Genomic DNA, 19,641 nt, shown 5'->3' on the forward strand with positions numbered 1-19,641 from the left:
TACGCAGGGAGCCTCTCAGCCCGGGAGCCCCCACAGGGCTCAGAAAGCAGAGGAGAGGGGAGGGTGCGCAACCCACTGTAATCCTCCTTCCAGATGTGAAGATCCGGCCAGAGGGACACCTGGAGCCACTGGAAGAACCTAAGTGCTCACATTAAGTCCTCCTTAAGGACCCCACGCTCATCACTTAAGCTGGCAACATCCTCACAAAATCCATGAATTACCTGGAGCTCTTCCCACAGTGCTTCTAGGGGCCCAGCCAGCCTTCGCCCCGACATCTGGAGACACGAGTCAGGCAATGGCTCATAGATCTCAAGGCCCTGGGGTGGACTTCATCTCTTCAGAAAAGAACATGAACACACACACACACATACACACATGCAAACACACACACACACACACACACACACACACACACACACACACACACACACCTGTAGACAGGGGACAAGAAAGGAGCAGGGATCCCAGGTAGCCAGCTGGCTGCTCAGAGCTGCAGGGGGACCTCCCTGGTGCAGGGCCTGCTGAACACCCACCACACGTGAACTCTGACCGGGGCACCCAAGAGGCTCCAGGGGTCAAGATGGACGGAGCCGATGCTGGACAGGTGGCCCAGGGGGGCAGGGGAGACAGACGCGCACGTGTTGAAGAAGCCCGTTTAAGAAGGGGAAGTGGTTTCCAAGTTCTGTATTTTTGGGGCGCTGGGGGGAAACCCAGGGTTTGGGCCATGCGAGCAAGCCCCCTGCCTCTAGCCACGCCCCAGCCCTAGAGAGGGTGATGGGAAACTAAGGGAGAGCCAGGTGGGACCGCAGAGGTGGGGTGCGGGCTGCACCTTACTTTCCATTAGTGGGCTGAAGATGAGCTTTAGGACCACAGAAAATGAGGTCGAGAGAACCCCTAGCAGCTCCTCCCCACCCCGTCCCCGTGCTCTGTCACCCGTGCCCCTTGCCCTCTCACTGTCACCTGGCATTAGCAGGAGCACATGTGGTGGTTGCTGAGCCAACAGATGCACCATGAAGGGCACAGGCGAGGAGCGCCCACAGTTCACATTCCAAATCTTGCTACGCAGGCATCATCACTGCCACATGGATCCTTCAGCTGCCCCCGAAACCTGCGATGCACCCTCTGTCACCACCCCAACCCAGGCAACTGAGGACCTTTCCTGCCTCTGTGACTCAGGACCCTGCCTGATGGCTCTGGTGGGGCCTCCCTTCCCTGGATCTCCTCCCTAGCAACATGCCTGCGGGGTGCCTTCCGTCTCCCAGGGCTTAATAGCTCACCCCCTTTGTCTGTGAGTCACTCTCCAGGACAGTGCACCAGGGTTTGTCCCTGCATCCACCTAGTGCGTCTCTGGTATGCAGCTGCTGTGCACACCTGCATTTGTGTGGAAAGAAGAAACAAGAAATGACCCAAAACTGCCTTCCTGAGGGGTTGCTCATTTGCATTCCCAGCGTGATGAAGGAGGCCCCTGTCCTTCCACGGCCTCACCAGCACGTGTGGGGTCAGCGGTCTCCATTCCAGTCATTTGGACAGACATGGGCTTCATCTGAGTCATGTGCCCTTCTGTGTAGGTGGCAATGCCGAACAGGGAGGGGAAGGCACACGGGATCCAAACGCCTGATACCGCAGCTCATCCACAACTTCTCTGTCTGTGATTTGGACACGGGGGCCTTCCCTTGCTCTGGGGAGGCTGACCCTGAAAGCAGCTTCCCCAGGCAGCACCAGATCTCGGCCCAGCACACACCACATCTCTGAGCATCCCTGATTTTCTTTCAAGATCACTGGAGGTGATTTCTTAAACACCCAGGGGAGAGGACAATCTTTTCCAGGTTGATTTTATACAGTGGTAACGAGCTGGATCACTCTGAATCTTCCTGGATAAAGTTCACCATAGTGGGCCAGCTGGGGTTGGCCAAGGCAAGAAACCCCTGAGGCCATCTAAGAACTGGTGGGGAGGAACAGAACACCGCAGGCCCAGAGTTGGAGGAGCAGGCCCTCCCTGAATGGCTGGAACCCCAGCTGTGGGTCATCTCTTCAGGGCACACAAACTCTCCTCCTGGACAGGTTCGCATAAGGCTCCACGTTACCTCCAACTTTTGTAATGATGAACCAGAAATTGGCTCCCAATAAATCCTGTGGGTTCTCCTGGAAACTGGAAGCAGCTCAGAGACAGATCTAATTGCAGAGGGCTGCAGGGACAGAGACTGCCCAGGGCAGGGGGCAGTGGGAGGACCAGGGAGCCCCCACCCACCTTGCTCCTTCAGTTTATTTGGATGTGAGAACTGGCCCTAGGCAGTGTGGAGACCCCGGGGACAGGATCCTTGGGTTTCTGCTCTGCCCAGCCGGGGTGTGGCAGCCGGCAGACACAGGTGCTTCACGTCCCTCATGCAGACCTGAGAGTTGAGGAGATGTAGAAATGACCCCAAACCCACTTTGGAACATTCTGCCCCCTTCTAGAAGCTTCCCCAGGGCATAGCATCCTCCCGGGCACACGCTCCCGAGTCTCCCGCTGCTCAGCATCGCACAAGGTGATCACTCCCATTGACCCCGTTCCCCGGTGGATGGAGTGAACCAGACGCTGTGATCTTCAGGCACAGTGACGCAGACACAGCTGGAGTAGGGAAAGGACGTGCTCACAAGATCAGAGACCATGAAAAAGGAAAGAAGGAAACAAGGAACCGGCGCCCATCTCCCCCCCGACGTCCCTCCCTCCAAATCTGACCTGCTCTTGGCACGAGCGTGCTTCAAGGCCACTTCAAGGCCGACTGGGTCTGATTTGCACGGCCTCAGGCGTACGTGTGCCATGCCAACTTGGAAAGCGGCCTAACCCCAGATCAAATAGAGACACCCTGCGTGAACACGGTGGAGGCTCAGGCCACCACTGCCCAGGAGCTGGGGGACACCGTGCTCCGGACCCTCTCCTGTCCCCCTGGAAGCCTCCCTCCACCTGGCCAGGATGGGAGCCCCCTGACTCCGGGAGGGTCAGAAGGAGACGGTGGGGGTGCAGGTTCCTAAGGCTGCCCAGAGCTGGGTCACCACCAGGACTTTGGCCTAATGATCTGCCCTCCACCCAGCGTGTGTCCCCCCGCTGGGAGGCGGAAACACCGCCACAGCTCAGGGCCAGACAGATGGCGAGACAAGATGGTTTCTCCTCACGCTTGGCTTCTCTTATCCCTTGGTGGACAACCATGGACTGCTGGGATACATGGATGCCTATTTGAGAAAAATGATACATTTTTGATATTTAATGTGAGCAAAATAAAAGGGTGACGTCTCAACCTTTAGAAGAATGGTCTTGCTGGAAATAGAAACTGGGTTTTAAATAGAGATGCAGCTGGGACGTCCTCATCATATAATTACCTAACTGGGGACATTTGTTTAGGAGGTGGGTGCACCACACCAGGGTCCCCCCCCCCCACCAACCTCGGAGCGTGCGGAGAAAACGCTCTCACAAAGCTCTGTAATGACCGTGTCTATAAATAAGTGAGCGTCTATTTACAAATGCACATATTCAAACGCAGAGTTAAAGGCATGCAGATTATTTCCACAAACTCCGCCTCCTCCCGTCTAACGAACACACTCCAAAACAATTCTATTTAGCCAGTGCAGGGGTCTGACTAGTAATTAAGCCAATGTCACTTAGACATTTATTGCTCAATAGTAGACAAGTGTTTTCACAATGAAGCTGCTTCCGTTTATTTAAATGCAAAGTCATAATGGAAAATTACCCTGATCTCTTAAAGCCTAGTACCACAGAGGCACAACCCCCCCCCCACCCCACGCACACACGCACACTGATCTAATTTAATGAGCTTGGATAGACATGGTGGGTAATCATGGATTAGATCTTGGCAAACAGCTACACTCTACATTTCCAATAAAATAATTCCTAAAGAGGGCAGACAAGTGGGGGTGCGTCCACCCAGGTTTACACCTTCTCCACCCCAGGGGAGGGGAGCAGTCAGTCAAGAGCCTTCAACTGCACAGTCAGGTCACTTCCCTTGGGATCCCATGGCTTTTGTCTTACCCCACACCCCACCCTTTACCGCTGGGTACTCCTAGGCAAGTCACTGTCCCTCTCTGGGTCTCATCATCTCCACCTGTAGAATGGAGATGAAGCAAATTCCCAAGATGGGGGATCCTGTGAGGCCTGCCAAGCTAAAGCTGGCTTTACCACTCTGTCACTGCATGAACCAGATGTTACTGCATCTGCTTGGCTTCTATTTTCCTCTGTAATGAGGAGACCACTGGCCCTTCCTCATGGGTTACGGCGACAACTGAATGAGATCATGCCAGCAGGAGAGACACTGTATCCAGGAAGCGCTTTGGCACATGCTGCCTGCCACAGATCATCCTCTCTCCATATGCCAATGGGAGGTTAGAATACATCTGTGACGTGTGGGCTTGCTTGAAGAGCTGATCTCTTCAAAAACACAAACAAAAACCCCAAAATGTCAATACCTAAAACTTTCAAAAGGGCATCATTTGCTTATTATACAAATTCAAATTTATAAACTGATTTATTATAGAGGTAGCCAATAAGAAAGATGGATGATGTTTCAGCGCACATGCACTAAATACTTTTAGAGTTAAAATTCCTTTGCAAAAGTTGAAAATGCAGGCAGCACCCTAAACGTCATAACATTATCCCACTGTCACAGTATTCTCACGTGGAATATTAATGTCTCACCAAGTGGTAGCCTCTGAGGCTTAAATAATTCACTAACAACTTGGAAAAGAAGAGATTTACACTGAGTTTTACGTGAATTTTATAGGCAAGTTTGAACTTTTAAAAGTAAAACTGTGTAGTTCTATAATTTTGAAATATTTCATACATCTAAATGACTCTTGACTTAAAGGGAAAAAATCAAACTGGAAACCTTTAGCTCTTTAGAACTGAAGGGCAAGAGCACTGTGGGGTTCAGCCAAAGTTGCACTGAAAGGCAAATTGATAGCCTCAGGTGTATGGATAAGAAAACTATGAAAGAAATAATGACGTCTAATTTCAAGAAACTAGAGGAAAGCTCAAATAAGTAGAAGCTAAGGATTCAAAAACTTTTAAAAAAGAGATTTTTGTGAATGACATTAGAAGTCCATGTCCACATACCTTCTGTTGAGGGCTAGCAAGAGCCTACACTTCCGAGGGACACCCTTGGGGACATCAGGGCCACTGGGGATCTCATTAGCTGGGTAACACCTCCCAGGCCTGGGCACTGGGACACATGCTGGCCTCAGACATGGAGCAGGCCCTGCCTGGCCGAGGCCTAGCACCTTGAGGACATTGAGGGCAGGGCAGTGGGTGGAGGTACCCAGCAGCTGGGCTGGCAGAGTGAAGTCAGGGTGGGAGCCACTGTGACATTTGACAGCTGCGGCCACCTTTGCAGGCCAACAGAGCCGAGGGCTGACACGGAAGCCAGACGGCCTCCATAGTCCCTGCTCTTGATCAAGGCAGGACATTCCAACTGGGGTGGAGGTGGGGTTGGGTAGCGGCAGCCCTGGAAATCAGGGAAAAGAGGGAGAGGTGGCAGTGTCCTCTGGACCCCTTCATCCTTCACCCCCCACACAACACACGCACACTCACACAACACACATACGCACAGCATGCAGGGGCAGATACCCATGCACACACAGATGCAGGGCCACAAAGCTCACATGGACCCTCACGCAGCACATCCTTACATGTACGTGCAAGTGTATGACACACAGGTATACAGAGACACGTGCACACAAGACCCACACATGCATACATGTGTCACATTCTCACAGGCACACGTATACATCCATTGCACAGTGAACACCAACACACACATACAATACACGCAGCAAACACAAAGCACACAACCTGCTTTCACCTACATATACATATGTGCACCCCTGTTCTCTTACACACTATAGTGTGCGCGCACACACATGCACACACTCAAAATCAGCAAAAAGTCTCAACCTCACTTCAAAACACGACTCTATTCTGTTTCCTGGACTCCAAATAAACGTTTTCTGGGTAGATTTTGTGCTGTCTAGAAGGTAGAGGCCTCGACAGAGACACGGGGCAGGTTGCCAAGGTCCCTGGCCACTTGGCAAGGCACAATCTTGATGAACAACCTTGGCGACAACTGGGAACATGGCGGTCCCTGCAGGAGGAGAGGGGAGTCTGAGCCACGTGAGAGGGACCCAGGGCCGTCCTCCCTGGCAGACACGGAGCCGCCCTCCAGTGTCAGGGTGACAGGTGCCCAGGAGGTGCAGGGGAGCTTGTTGCCGAGGGGCGGCAGACTTTTATTTTAATCCCTGCAGAAAACCTGTGGCAGCGCCCGGGGCTTTGGCTTTGCCCCTGACATGTGAGAATTACGTGGTCTGTCACTTCTGAGAACAGCACGCACTCGCAGCAGAGGGGGGATGGAGAGGGACCGCGAGTCAGAGGGGGAGCTGTTGACGACTTTGAAACAGAAAACAGAGAGCCCATGAGCTCTTAATACCGATCCTTCAGACCAGAGCCCCAGGTCCGGTCAAAGAGCAGTTTTGCTAACACCGGGATGGGGACAGCAGAGGACAGAGCCTGACCTGCCTTCCCAGGGCCAGGGCACCACAAGGGGCTTCCACGTCTCAAGACACCAAAACACAAACCAAAATGTCCATTTTAAATAGTCACTCAGAAGTGCTTTCACATGTGCACCCACTATACAGAGCGTCACCTGGTGTCATAACAAGACACTGGGGCTGTTTTTCTTGCCTGTCACACAAAAATGTCTGCAAGGGTGTGGCATGGTCACCAGTGGCCTTGAGGCGTGTGAGCAGAGAACGGCTTCGTCTGGACACACCACCTCCAGCAAGGGGCAGCACACAGGAACACCCAGGTTACCCAAGTTCACATCCACGTAGCGGAGCGGGGACTCCACATCCATGTTAGTGAAGATGGGGGGAGGAGGGTTGACGCTTCAGGACGTGCAGGGGACAGAGGGATGGCCCCCTGGGGAGCCTGCAAAGGGCATCTCCACTTCATCAGGAACGTTCGCTCTTCTTTAAAAACAACAAAAACAAGACTCTTTGGGGAACATGACGAAGGGCTGCCATCTGTGATCCTGAGATGGGTGCTGGTGATGTCATTCTCTAATGTCCCCTATTTTAGACCTGCTGCATTCTTTGCTTTTCTAACTGGGGACCGTGGTCAGCCACACATGGTGGCTGATGCATCTTCCTGTGGCCCCTTGAGCTCCGTCTTCCCAGCCGAGGGCCCGCGGATCCACCTTCTGCTAAAACAAGACGTTTGCTGTCACTGATTCAGAGGGGACCTGAGGCAGGTGACGAGAGCCACCTGAGAAGGTGATTTTAACGAGCCGAGCGCACCGAGCACCGGGACCCACTGTGAGACGGCGTCACCTCAGTCTGCACCATGGACCTTACAGCCTGGCACACACTGTGCTGCGGACCGTGTGGAGGAGGGGACAGGCTCCAGGCTCTCAGGCCATGTTGGATCCTGTCTTGTCACTGCCACAGGAGGAGCACAGGGGTGTCTGTCACAGGGGCCTCTTCGGCGGGGTCTGCACACCGTGCCCGCATGGGCGTGCGGTGTGCATGGGGACTGTCCAGCTGCTGACACGCCTGTGGCATGGGGACTTGAATTAAGTGCCTCTGCCCACAAGCTCACAAGGGTTGGTAGAAGGGGGGACCCGCAGTGGTCGATCTCAGACCTCAGTGACATCCCTTCCCACGACATTGGAAGACTTCTGACTTCTCACAGACTCAGAAGGACAAAGGGGCCCAGACCCACAGTCCCCTGCCACATGGAGAGGAGGAGGAGCACAGGTACCTGGGGCCAGGCCCCCAGGAATGAGGCTGTCACGGCTTCCTCTGCATCTCACAAGGTCCCCCACAGGTGACAAAGCAAACCTCAGCACCATCAAGAAGGACACTCCTGGCTCATATTTGGCTTCCTATATGGAGGAACATATAATGTTTAGCTGCCCAGACATCTGGGACCCGCTTAGTGGCCTCCACATGTCTATTCCATCTGGTCCCTGTGCTCCCACCCTGCTGCCTCCACCTCAGAGAGAGCAAGGGGCTCAGAGGCTGCAGGAGGCCAGCCCTCTGCACACCATCCCTTCAAAGGGCATCCACCTGATGGAAGCTGATGTACAACATCTCCCTGCCCTGCACATGGAGCATAAAAGGAAGCATTACACGACTCTGCTCTGCTATAGTGGAGCCTGGGAAAACTCAACTTTGTTCAACTTCTTCCCTAAGAACGGATATTTTCACAAACCAATAAAAGTTAATCCTCTGGCCTCCCTGGTGCCTTTTCTACATGCCGTCAATCTTATACACACGGCCCGAGGCTGGGCAGTCGCAGGCCAGGGAAGGATTAGTCTCCAGCCTTCCCCACTGCGTGCCTTTCTTCCCAACTCCCTGGCAGAGTTTACCGAGATCAGAGTACTAGAAGAAAGTTTTGTATTTTTTTTTTTTAAGCAGAAAACCCAATGATGCTAACACTGGAGTTTTCACCTGAAATAATTCCCAAGTTCAACCATATCGAGGTCTTAGGAGTGAAATACGGAATCCCTTAGAGGAGACACACAGAAATGCCTTTCAAATCCCTGGGTTACCAAGACCTTCCTTGGCCCATGGAATCCGAGCTGACCTGTCACTCACGGGAAGCTTGCTCTTTCCCCCACGGGTCCTAGCCTGTGGCAGTAATCTGTGACTCCAGAAAATAGCATCAGAGGTTCCCATGGAAACCAGGGGATGGGAGAAGGGGGGAGGCTGGAGGAACCACGCAGGTCTGCAAGTCTGTGCTCCCCGATGTGCACGGGGACAGCTGGGGACAAGGTACCGCACACCTGGTCTGACGGGCTGGAGTTTAGAAGGACCCTGGCAGGCAGCAGCAGGTGCCTCCTGTTGGACAGGGCTGGAGGGCTGGGCTGAGCCTTGTCCCTGGGAATAGAACTTAGGATGTGCATCAGTGATTTTGTTAGCTTCGGAATCTTTCTGAAAACAGAGGCGTCCAGTCACCCTCCGCTCACCCCTCCATCCCACCACAGCTGATATCTTCTTGCTCAAAGTCCCTCTGTCCCGATCTGTCTCCTGCTCTGGGTGACCCCACAGTAAGGCTGCCTGCCCCTGAGAATGCCCCCCACACAGGCAGCACAATGGCTAACCCAATGGTCAGTGCCAGGGGACCCTGAGGCCACCCGTGCCAGGATGTCCTTTGTCATGAAGGCAAGGAGTTTTCTAGTGGGTGAGAAGAGATAGAGGGGAAAAGAAGAGCACTAAGTGAACTGCCCTTAAGTAGCTTTTCTAACTTGTTCCTAACTTTTGTGATTAACAGATCACCTCCAGCTGCCCAGAAATAGCTGTTCTGCAATTAATCCCCAAGCGCTGTTCCACTGTATTGTCGATGGAGGAGGAAGGACAGTGCTATAGAGCAATGAGGTTTTGGAGCACGGGACGTGGTAACTCTTCTGACCCTGTCCAGCCGCTCAGCATGGCCAATGGGCCCATCCACCTGCCCTTGCTTGGCAGGGCCGGCCTCAGGCCTGGCCTGGGGGTCTCGGAGGTGATGTTCCCTCCCTCACCTTCCTTTTCTGCTGCTCGAGTCCGGTTCGGTGGCACCCAGGGTGCCAACCTCAGGCTGGGCTCCAGCAACGGGGTGCATCCTCCGGGTGCATTTGCATATCGACTTGGTGCAGACAGGGGCAGGCACAGGGTGGCTGGACACAGCCATCTTCATCCTTTTCCCCCAGTAGCTCTGGCAACTTGAATAGTGAAGCCCTGGCACCCGGTGCAGCCCGGCCACCTCACACCCAGAGAATCAGTGGAGGGCAGAGCCCCGATGGAGGAGGTGGCAGGTTGGCTGAGGGACAGCCCCGAGATGGAGAAACTAAAGCTGGATACGTGAGGTTTTTCAGAATTTGATAAATGACCGTATAGTTCCCTTACACTCACAGAAGCAGAAAGCAACAGAAGGTATTGTCCCATCTGATTCTCATGACAATATTATCTCTGAAGAATCCTGGGGTCCTGCATACACTCATTCCTTCCTGGCAATGCCAGGTGGACTCAGGCAATGTCTTGGTCCTGCTTTGGAGCAGACGCTGTGGGGCACAGCCTCTGCACACAGCCAGGAGCAAGAGCCTGCCAAGGATAGGACTCTTGCACACCCATGGTGGGCTCAGACCCCAGGGAATCTTCACCTACTCGCCTGCACAGGAGGGCTGCTGGGGTACAGCAGTCGCTCCAGGTGCCAGGTGGGACCCATAGGATGGGCCAGGGGACATGAGATGCCCGCTGTGCACAGAAGATGACACAGTGGCCCTGGGAGAGACAATGGCCAAGTGACGGCAAACCAGAAGGAAACACAGGCTGACACAAAAATCCCCAGGGTGAGCAAGATGTCCTGGTGAGGGTGAGCAGGATGAGCCACACTGCGGATGATGTTCAGAAGGCCACCCACATGCCAGCATCCATGCCTGTCTGCGATGCATCTGTCAGAGTGTATACTGCACACTCGCATGTTCGTTTTCTAGAAGGGTCACAACAGACTTAAGGGGGACCCTAAGAGAATCACTGCGGTGGCCCCGACAGACCTCACTTGCATGGTGGCCTCTGTGAGGTCCAGTTCCCAACAGACTCAGACCCGGGGCTGCTGCTGGACACTTCCCAGAGGCTGACCTGGGCACTGAGCTTTTCTTCACATTTCCCTTTACCAAATCAGCAAGAGCCAAAATCAGCTGGGGAATCATTAAGACCAAGAGTACGAACGGGGATGGCGCTCGCGGCTCCCAGGCCAGGGCACAGAGGTCCCGCCTCCCGTGGAGATGGCAGGGGCCCGCTCCTCCCCCAGCTCTGTGCCCCAGCTTCTGGGGACTCAGTGCAAGGAATTCTCTGTTAGGAATTCAGACACACTTACCTAAAGCGGCTTCAGCGACTTATTCCTGAGACGGTTACGACACGCAGCGGTATGACTGCAAACACGGGGGGGGGGGGGGGGGGGACGGACAGACACCGTGAACAGGCCTGAGCATTAGGACGCGTTCCAGGGGCACAGCAACACCCTACTCCAGGAACGCCCTGGGGGTTAGAATTTCAAACAGAGGCTGCACACGTGTGGGGAGAGCCACACGGACCCACACCTGGGGCAGGAGGGACACGGCAAAGCCAAGAAAAGCTGGCAGACGTCACGTGACAGTCACTGAGCGTCAATACGGCAGCGTGGAGGTGACTGCTGGATATCACCCTCCCGTTTCCAGAGTGATCATTTATTTCTTTTTGAGGTGCTGGGGACGCAACCCAGGTCCTTGCACATACTGGGTGGATGTTCTGCCCAGCTCCTCCCAACCCCTCCACGTCCTGCTTAGTGAGCATCACTAAGCCGCTGGGTGGTCCTCCCTGGGGCTCCGAGGGAGGGGAGGCGGGAGACAGGTGACCCTGGCTCTGCCATGGGTCAGTGATGCTCCCAGGGTCACGGGAGTAAAGATGGGCGTCTATGTGGAACAGGGCACGTCTGAGAAGAGGTGACATCATCTGTTCTTTCATTGAAACCATCACATTTTAACCAAAGTCCTGGAGGGGAAGTCTCCTCAAAGGTAATCTCTCCATTTCTTTTTCTCCTTTGTTTTTCTTTCCTCCTCTGCCTCTCTCTTAACCCCTGCAGCCTCCCTTGGGCAGATGCAGACTTGCCCTGGGACTCTCTACCCGAGGGCATGGCTGGGCCTGGGTGAGCTCAGCTCCCTTGGGAGGGCGTCTTGCAAGGGACCCGCATCCTCCCGCCACCACGGGCCTCACGCAGGTCCACCATCCATCCAGGCTGCTTTACCGTGCTGATTGGCAGAGCCCACAGATTCTATCTGGAGCCTGGGGAGTAGACCAAGGCACATCTATCAGCAATCTAATTCCACACGCCTGGTGCAAGGAGCTGGTATTATCGCAGCACAGACTCGCCTCTTGCTATATTGATTTTTATATTAACAATAAAAGACAGGCAGGCTCCCAGCGAGCGCGGCTGTAAAGAGAAGATGAACACCCCTGCTTCCTCCGTGGCCTGCAGTCTGTGAATATTCTTTAACTTAAATTCCTGCTCCGTCAGGCCTGACAACGGCCCTCCGAGGCCGGGGTGCTCCTTCCGAGTGCAGTGGCTGCAGGCCAATCTCCCACTGATGGACTGGGCACTCCTCCTCCTCATTTCCAATCAGTCCAAGCTCAGGAAATGGAGTTGCTTGTGGCCAATGCTCCTCCTGACTCCTGTTCCATTTTCCTTGCACGGGGCCAGAAACTCACTGAAATGCCTTCCGGGAGTTGGCGAATAAATTCTGCATTTTTCTTGAAGTTTTCTCCCGATGCTCGCCCTGGAAAGATGGACGTGGGCCGGCTGGTGTGTTCAGTGCAGCTCCCTCTGCGGGAACCGTAGGCCTGCAGGAGGGGAACCTCTTGTTCACCTTGTTAGCTTGCCTGCCACCCTAGAGCAGGACAGGCACCTGAAGGTAGATGCTAGACGGGGGGTGGCTCTGCTTTCTCTGACGTGGTGATGCTGCCCAGGTGACCTTCCCGGTCTCCTTCCTCTACTTGTCATTTCACGGCCGTCTCTCCTTGAATACGCATGGAGCCCCATGGTGAGATGGTTAACATAAAAGTCAGAAACCATAAAGAAGACAAGGACTTTGGGCTGAGATTATCCCCAATGCCTACACATAATTGGTGCCCAAAATATTAAATATCACCCTCAAGATGCTTCTCAAGGATCTTATGGGGACAGGTTATTTTTTTAATAGTTTTTTAGTTACACATGGACACAATATCTTTATGTTGTTTGTTTATTTTTATGTGGTGTTGAGGATCGAACCCAGGGCCTCACACATGCAAGGCAAGCGCTCTGTCACTGAGCCCAACCCCAGCCCTTATGGGGACGGTTTTTTGATTCTGATTTCTTTTGGTCACTGACATCCTCTAAATTCCCCAGAGTCCCTGAAGTGAGGCCTTAGGACTGATGATGAGTAGAAAGGCGAATGGGGTTAGGCCCTCTGGGGCTCCCTCCTGCCCGCTGCAGGCTGGCCCCGTGACTACCCCTAGGTGCACAACCATTCCACAAACTCCCAGCTCACAAAATTCACTTGGTTCATGAATCTGCACATGGGTCCAGCCAGGCCAAGTCTAGTCTGAGCCCTGCATGACACTAGCTGAGGGGCTCATAGGCCAGGGTTCCATCTGGGGTCCCTTGCCCTCTCACATGTCCTGGGGGACAGCTGTCTGTCAGCCACCCTTGGCAACGACATTGACATGTGCCTCTCTGTTTGGCTTGGGATTACTCGTGACGTGGAGGCGCATTCCCAGGGAGTCACCCAGAAGAGACAGAGGCAGGCAGAAGCCACGTCACCTTCACGGCTGGTGTCACGTCCCACAGTATCACCAGCAAGTAAGGCAAGCCACAGGCCAGCCCCAGGGGAGGGTGGGGGAAGTAGCGTCATTTCTGTCTGGTCTGGGAAGCAGCTCTGAGAGAGCGTGTAGGCTTAGAAATGCCACGTGGCCATCCTGGGAGATGCATTCTGCCAGGCCAGGTGAGCCGAGGTCTGGCCTCCCCTGCACAGGCTGGAGGACCCTCCAGGGGTTTCCAGCCACATCCTTTCCTGGGGATTCTGGGCAATAGGCCCCATGGATACTCTTCTGGAATGTTCTTGGTGTTTGAAAAATTTTTTGAGATATTTGTGCAAATATATACACAGAAGAAATGGTGCAGAGAAACCTGTGGACTCCACCCAGGTCCCCCAGTAGGGACATCTTGCAAAGTGGGAGGTAACAATCAGGACACCGACTTTGGTATATGTTTGTTTTCAGATCTCCGAGACTTGACTTGTGCTCTTTGTCAAGAGGTGTGCTTTGGCTTAGATTAGCCCAAACCCATTTCTACCACGGCAAAACAAAAGAGACCTTGCGGACGCATGCCTGGAGCAAGGGCGTCACATACACCGCTCGATGTTGGAGATGGCCTCTAACTTCTTGGAAACTTATTTTAAAATCTCTTGTTCCTAAACAATGGTGTCTTCATCTCCTGGATGTGTTACCATCCACCAGACATTCAATGGCAAATGAGAATCAGCAAAAGAAGAGGAAGGAAGGAGGGACAAATCCTACCCACATTAGCACAACCAGTAATTCAAGAGACCACACACTGAATCAACCAGTCAAAAGTAACAGGACCACCTGTACAGCGCCAGGAAAGGGAGACTCGGACACACTCGGGTGGAGAAAGAAGAGGAAAACCAGCCTTTCCCCGCAGAGTCTCAGCTGATTTCACCTCACACTACGGCCTGAGAAGTAAAAAAAAAATAAAAAAAAAAAAGAATCTATTTTACAACAGGGAGGTTCATCCCAGAAAAACACTTTTCAAAATAAGCCACAAGAACAAAGCAGAAGCTAGACATGTCCAGCTAGCAACTCTTGGGGACCCAGCTTGAGTCCCTGTAGACACCCTCTCTGTGTTGACATCTTCCCCACTTGGAAAGGCCGTGATCTCTTGAAGGCAGGGCTTCCCTGGGGAATGAAAAGCCAGACAGGCCGAGGATCAGTCCCGGAGGTTCAGAGTGGGCAAGGTGCCGGCACCCTGCTCTCTCCTCCAGGTGATGACCTCTCCCCCGTCCTATGAGACCTAACAGGACTGTTAGCTGAGGGAGAAGGTGGCTGCCCGGCTTGGCCCAGCACACTGCCCAGGGCCCCTGGGTCTGAGTGATGTCAGGAAGGACATGGGCCCCCGCCTGCCCCCGGCAGCCCTCCACGAGATGCAGGCCCTGGGTTGAGCTCCTGCCTGCTTTGGCTGCTCCTACCCCACCTAATTTCTTTTCTGGGCTGACCACAGCCCCCATTGCTGATGGCCAAGGAGACCCACTCTGTAGAGAATAATGATGAACTCCAGACCCCAAACAGTTGGGTCTCCTGCCCAACGCCACGTGGTCTCTACCTCATTTGGGCATCTTAAGTCGCGAGGGTGGAATTCCTGAGTTAGATGGGACTTTTAAGACCCACCCAACTCTCATTTTTGAGATGAAAACACTTAAGCCCAAGGAGAGAAGCACTTGGTGGGTCACAGTGAGAAGGGAACCCACGTGAGTCCAGCCACCCCGTGTCTTGTTTCAGAGCCGAGTTCTTCCCCAAGTGTCACACAAGCACAGTTCTGTGTGCGAAGGCTGCTATGCCTGCACGTGACTCATTTCTCTGCCATCACTTGAAAATATTCGATCTATTGATAAAACCCCAATTAAGTTTCCCCTGTCAATTAATTAAAGCAGAGACAAATGAAATGCGGTTCTTATTTAAAGTGGAATAAAAAATGACATGCAATTAGCTGGCAACAGACGCCATCCCAGCAGGGTTTCAATTACGTTATGGATGATGGTTCTCTAACTCAATACAAAGCTATAATTAAGAACGTAATTAGCTCTCCAAGTCCTGCTGATGTCACCCACCACAGGCACGTAATGACCCTTGCTTGCTGTTCTTGTGCACCAGGCCCTGGTGAGTCGAGGTTCTCCTTCAGGGAGAGGGTGTGTCTACTTATCCAAGTGCACGCCATGCTCTCTGGTGGGCATCTGGCCGTGGGAAGGGTAGGTGCAGAGAGCAAGGGGAACACAGGTGGCAGAGGCTTCCCCGCACCTGCTTTCGGGACTTGGGGACACAGGAATTTGAGCTGACTCCCAGAACGGATGCAGATTCACTTGTGAGCCATTCGAAACAGAAAACTCAAAACTGTGCCCCGGGAGATCATCTTCAAGCCTAAGTCAAGTTCAATGTCTGCTCTGAATTCCTGCTTCTCCTCCTGAGGATTAAGGGCTGTGTCCATGCCTCCCTTACTCCTCAAAGCCCAGCCTCACCTGGCATCTGCTGCTCCCCAGGAAGTGCTTCCCATGCAGACAGGGGAACTCACAAACTCATGTTCCTCTTCCAAAATGTGAGACTTTTGGGGTGACCTATCCAGTGCAGGTAATAAGTAAGCGGTGGGGCCAGACACACTTGCCCCCAAAACCGCAGCAGCGCCCACTGATGGATCACCCTCGTTCTCAGGGAACGACTCTCCTAAAGTCTTACTGAGAATTATGTAAGAAAAACAGGAGCACATTTTCTTGGCAGCTTGTTGCCTCCATTCGCTGGTGGCGATTCCTTGGTAACACTGGTTGGCCTAGTTCTCCCCCTTCATGTTTAATCTCTGGGCTTTGCACCTCCAGCACCGTGGTCCGGGAACCCTAACCCCTCATAAACAGTTCTGGCTTGAGCAGAGAAGGCTGTGACCGTGGGGTCTGCAGCACGCCTATTCTCACGCCTTTTTATTACACAACCACACAGCGGCCCAGGTGCCTCCTGGCTTAGATGATGAAAGAAATCAGTCGAGAAAGAAGACGATTCTCTCCTTTTTGCAGCAACAGGACTACATTTAGTGCAGGTAATAGGAAGGGAGGGTCTCCCCCGGAAGATGATGCCGAATGGATTCTGAGCCCCGCCAAGTCCCCACCGGGGGCCTAGATGCATCTGAAACAGGCCTGGTTACTGAGGAAACCTAAGAAATAAAGCTGTCGGCGATGTTATATAACTCTTCTTAAAATGTGCACACGGGCGGAAGCTATTCAACCCAGTCAGGTTAAACGGATGGATCACTGGCTTTTGTTTGGAGCGGTGGATTCCCAGGTGCCAATTACTGTATTAAGAATAACAAATTAAATAAGAACAAGTGGGCACAGGTGGCCCAGGCAGGGGGTGGGGTTTAACGGAGCCGGCTCTCCACCTGCGCCAAAAAGTTAAACCAAGAGGATGTCACAGGGAAGTCGTCAAAAGAAACCGAGCAAGAACAGACGCTTAACAGTTACCACGGGGACAGGCCTGGACACCAGGGTCATGAGAGGCCCCTAGCTGAAGTCCACATCAACCTTTCTGTGTGTCCACAACATGTGGGCCACGGAGCTGTCCTCGCTGTCACCCCAGAGGTGAAGCCCGGCCTCCCTTGGAGGCCCCACACTTCACCTGGCGGCCTCCTCACTGTGGGCAGGGCCTGGGAGGAAAGCCCTGCCTCCAAAACCAGCCCCAAGTCCTCTGAGCCCACTGGGCCTTCGTAGCACAGAGAGGGAGGGAAGGACATGGAGAAGGAGGAGGGGACCTTGCCACCGTGGTGTGACGGGAGGAGTGGAACCCCTCACACACCCTGGCCTGCCACCGGCCTGTCCCAGCAGGGGCTCCTTGGAACTCAACCACTGAGTGAGTCAGTGATAAAGTGACCAAGGAGAGGGATGGGCTGGAGCCACTGGGCGGGGCCCTCAGTAAAACCTGAGACCAAAAAACCAAAAAAGTACTTATGTGTCTTCTTCTCATAAGAGAGGTTGGGCTCCGGGCCCAGGATGGACAGCTCCCTGCAAACTGGCTACTATGAGCTTCCCCTGCTGTGACAAAGAGCCACCCCCGGGGCTTGGGACAACAGGAATCATGCTTCTGCAGCTCTGGAGGCTGGGGGCCTGAGGTCAGGGTTTGACAACGGTTCTGGGGAGAACCTGCCGTGAGCCTCCCCCCAGGCTCTGCCTCCGACATCTCAGAACCTTCTCCTGCGTCCCTCTCTGGGTGACCACGTGGCTTTCTTCCAAGGTCCCCTCCCTGGATTTAGGTCTGTCCTCCTCCAGGATGACCCCATCTCAGCCAATCCCATCTGCAGAGACCCCACGTGAGGTCGCACTCTGCTCTCGGTTGGAAAGGAGCCAATCCGGTGCCGTCCTGTGTGGCGCTCTCCCTCCTTCATCTCCCAGCTCATAACGGCTCCGGTTCTTGCCTGAAGGGAAAGAGCCAACTGAACATGGAAGCTAATTTCCCAGGAAGTCAGGAGGATGTGCTGAGCAGAACAGGGCACTGCCACCCCAGGGGACCTGCAGCAGGTCTCATCTGACAAGAGCCACCTCCTCCACATCTTTGAAGAGCACCCTCTGACTTCACCTTCCATCCACTACTGCAGCCCGACCCTCAGTTCCCTGCCTTCCTGTGAATGCCCAATATGTTCAGCCATATCTGGACGCATCCCTCTGACCTGCCACCTCCTTTCCTCCTCAGCCTGGAGCATGGCCAGACTGGCTAGTCTGTGCATCCTGAAAGCTCCCACTCTTCCTGTCTCAGACCTTTGTACTTTCTGCTCCTCAGCCTGCAGCAGGCTCTGCTAAAGGTCACTGGACATTTTGCCCCTCTGACTGCCAGGTGCTGGCCTCAAGCACACCTTTCTGAAGAGCCTTCCCAGATGGTCCACGTGTCTGAAAGCATCCTTCTTGCCCACACCCGACTCCTTGGAGCATGAAAACAAATGTGTATTTGTCTCCCAGTTTGTCTCGCTCTCCTTTGTGCCACAACAGCTTGACCACCTGCAAGGTCAGTGTTAGCTCCCTGCAGCTGCTATAACAAAGTTCACTACCCAGTTTCACCACTAAAACACCCAGCTGCATCTTCACACACAGCTTTGGAGGCCAGAAGTCCAGGCCCACTGAGTCCATCAGGAGTGGAGAAACACAAGGAGTGTCTTGCCAATGATACCTTCTACAGCTCCAAGTGGCTTCAGACGGAAGGCTGAGTGGCAGTTGGCTCCACCCAAGCTCTCGCCAATTAAAACAAAACACTCCCCATAAAGTTCAGGACTCACTTGGAGTCACAGTAAAAGGCAGAAACAGGACATTTCTCTCTTTTTTCTTTCCCTCTCACTCTAGGGATATATTTGGCTCAAACAATAAGTGATTGAAGGAGCAGATTTCTCCACTGAGGGAGATAAAGTCCTTTGATCTCAGAGAGACTCTTGTTTGCCTTCCGTGCCAAGAGCTATTAAGCAGATTCCAAGTTCAAGTGTCTCCCGGGGACCCTCGCCATTCCTGGGTTTCCCACCCTTTCTCCCGGGCGGTGAGTGATGGATTTAATCAAGTTCCCAGACAACCTGGAGCGAGGAGGGCTGCGCTGCCTCCCGCCGGGCAGCCTTTCTTCTTGGTGGGAACTCCAAGGCTCTCTTAGGGGGAAATATCATAAAATAAACGGATCCCGCTCGCCTGGCCGTTTCTTCTCCCTGCTAGTCATAACTCACTTATTGCCCACACAGTTTCCACCTGGTGCCAGCCGCAGAGTTGAGGCTCTGGGATCACCTTGGACAGCTGGAAAGGCCAGGGACCACCACACATCCCACCTGCTCCCTGACAGAGTCCCAGCTGGGCCAGGAACTCACCCGCCTCTGCCAGCCCCATCCAGGACAGTGGGGCTGGGTCCTAAGTGCATCGGTTAATTGAGGTGTAAGGTCACACTTGCTCCTGCAGTCACCCCCGCCCCCACCTCGGTCCCCCTCCAGCAATGCCCTAGGCTCTTTGGCAATACAGAAAGAGGCAAGAGTGTCCGGATAACTGGGCGATCTTGGCCTTTGGGAGAGAGCTGTCACAGATTCAGGTCTCCATTGGCCTTTGGAGGCCGGGTACAGAATGGGAGGGGGGGTGGGTGTCCCGCACAGACCGACCCCAGGTGCCAAGAGTCTTTCTGTCATTGAGCCTCACTCATTGAGCAACTCTGTCACTTAGCTTCTCCCTGCTCTCCTCTGTCCAGGGTGTGATGTCCTGTTCAGGAGACGGTGCAGGTGAAAGGCACCTGCTGTCTCTGGGAAGGGGGCTTGGGGTGAGG

This window comes from Urocitellus parryii, chromosome 3 (assembly GCF_045843805.1).
Source record: "Urocitellus parryii isolate mUroPar1 chromosome 3, mUroPar1.hap1, whole genome shotgun sequence".
NCBI classification, from domain to species: domain Eukaryota; kingdom Metazoa; phylum Chordata; class Mammalia; order Rodentia; family Sciuridae; genus Urocitellus; species Urocitellus parryii.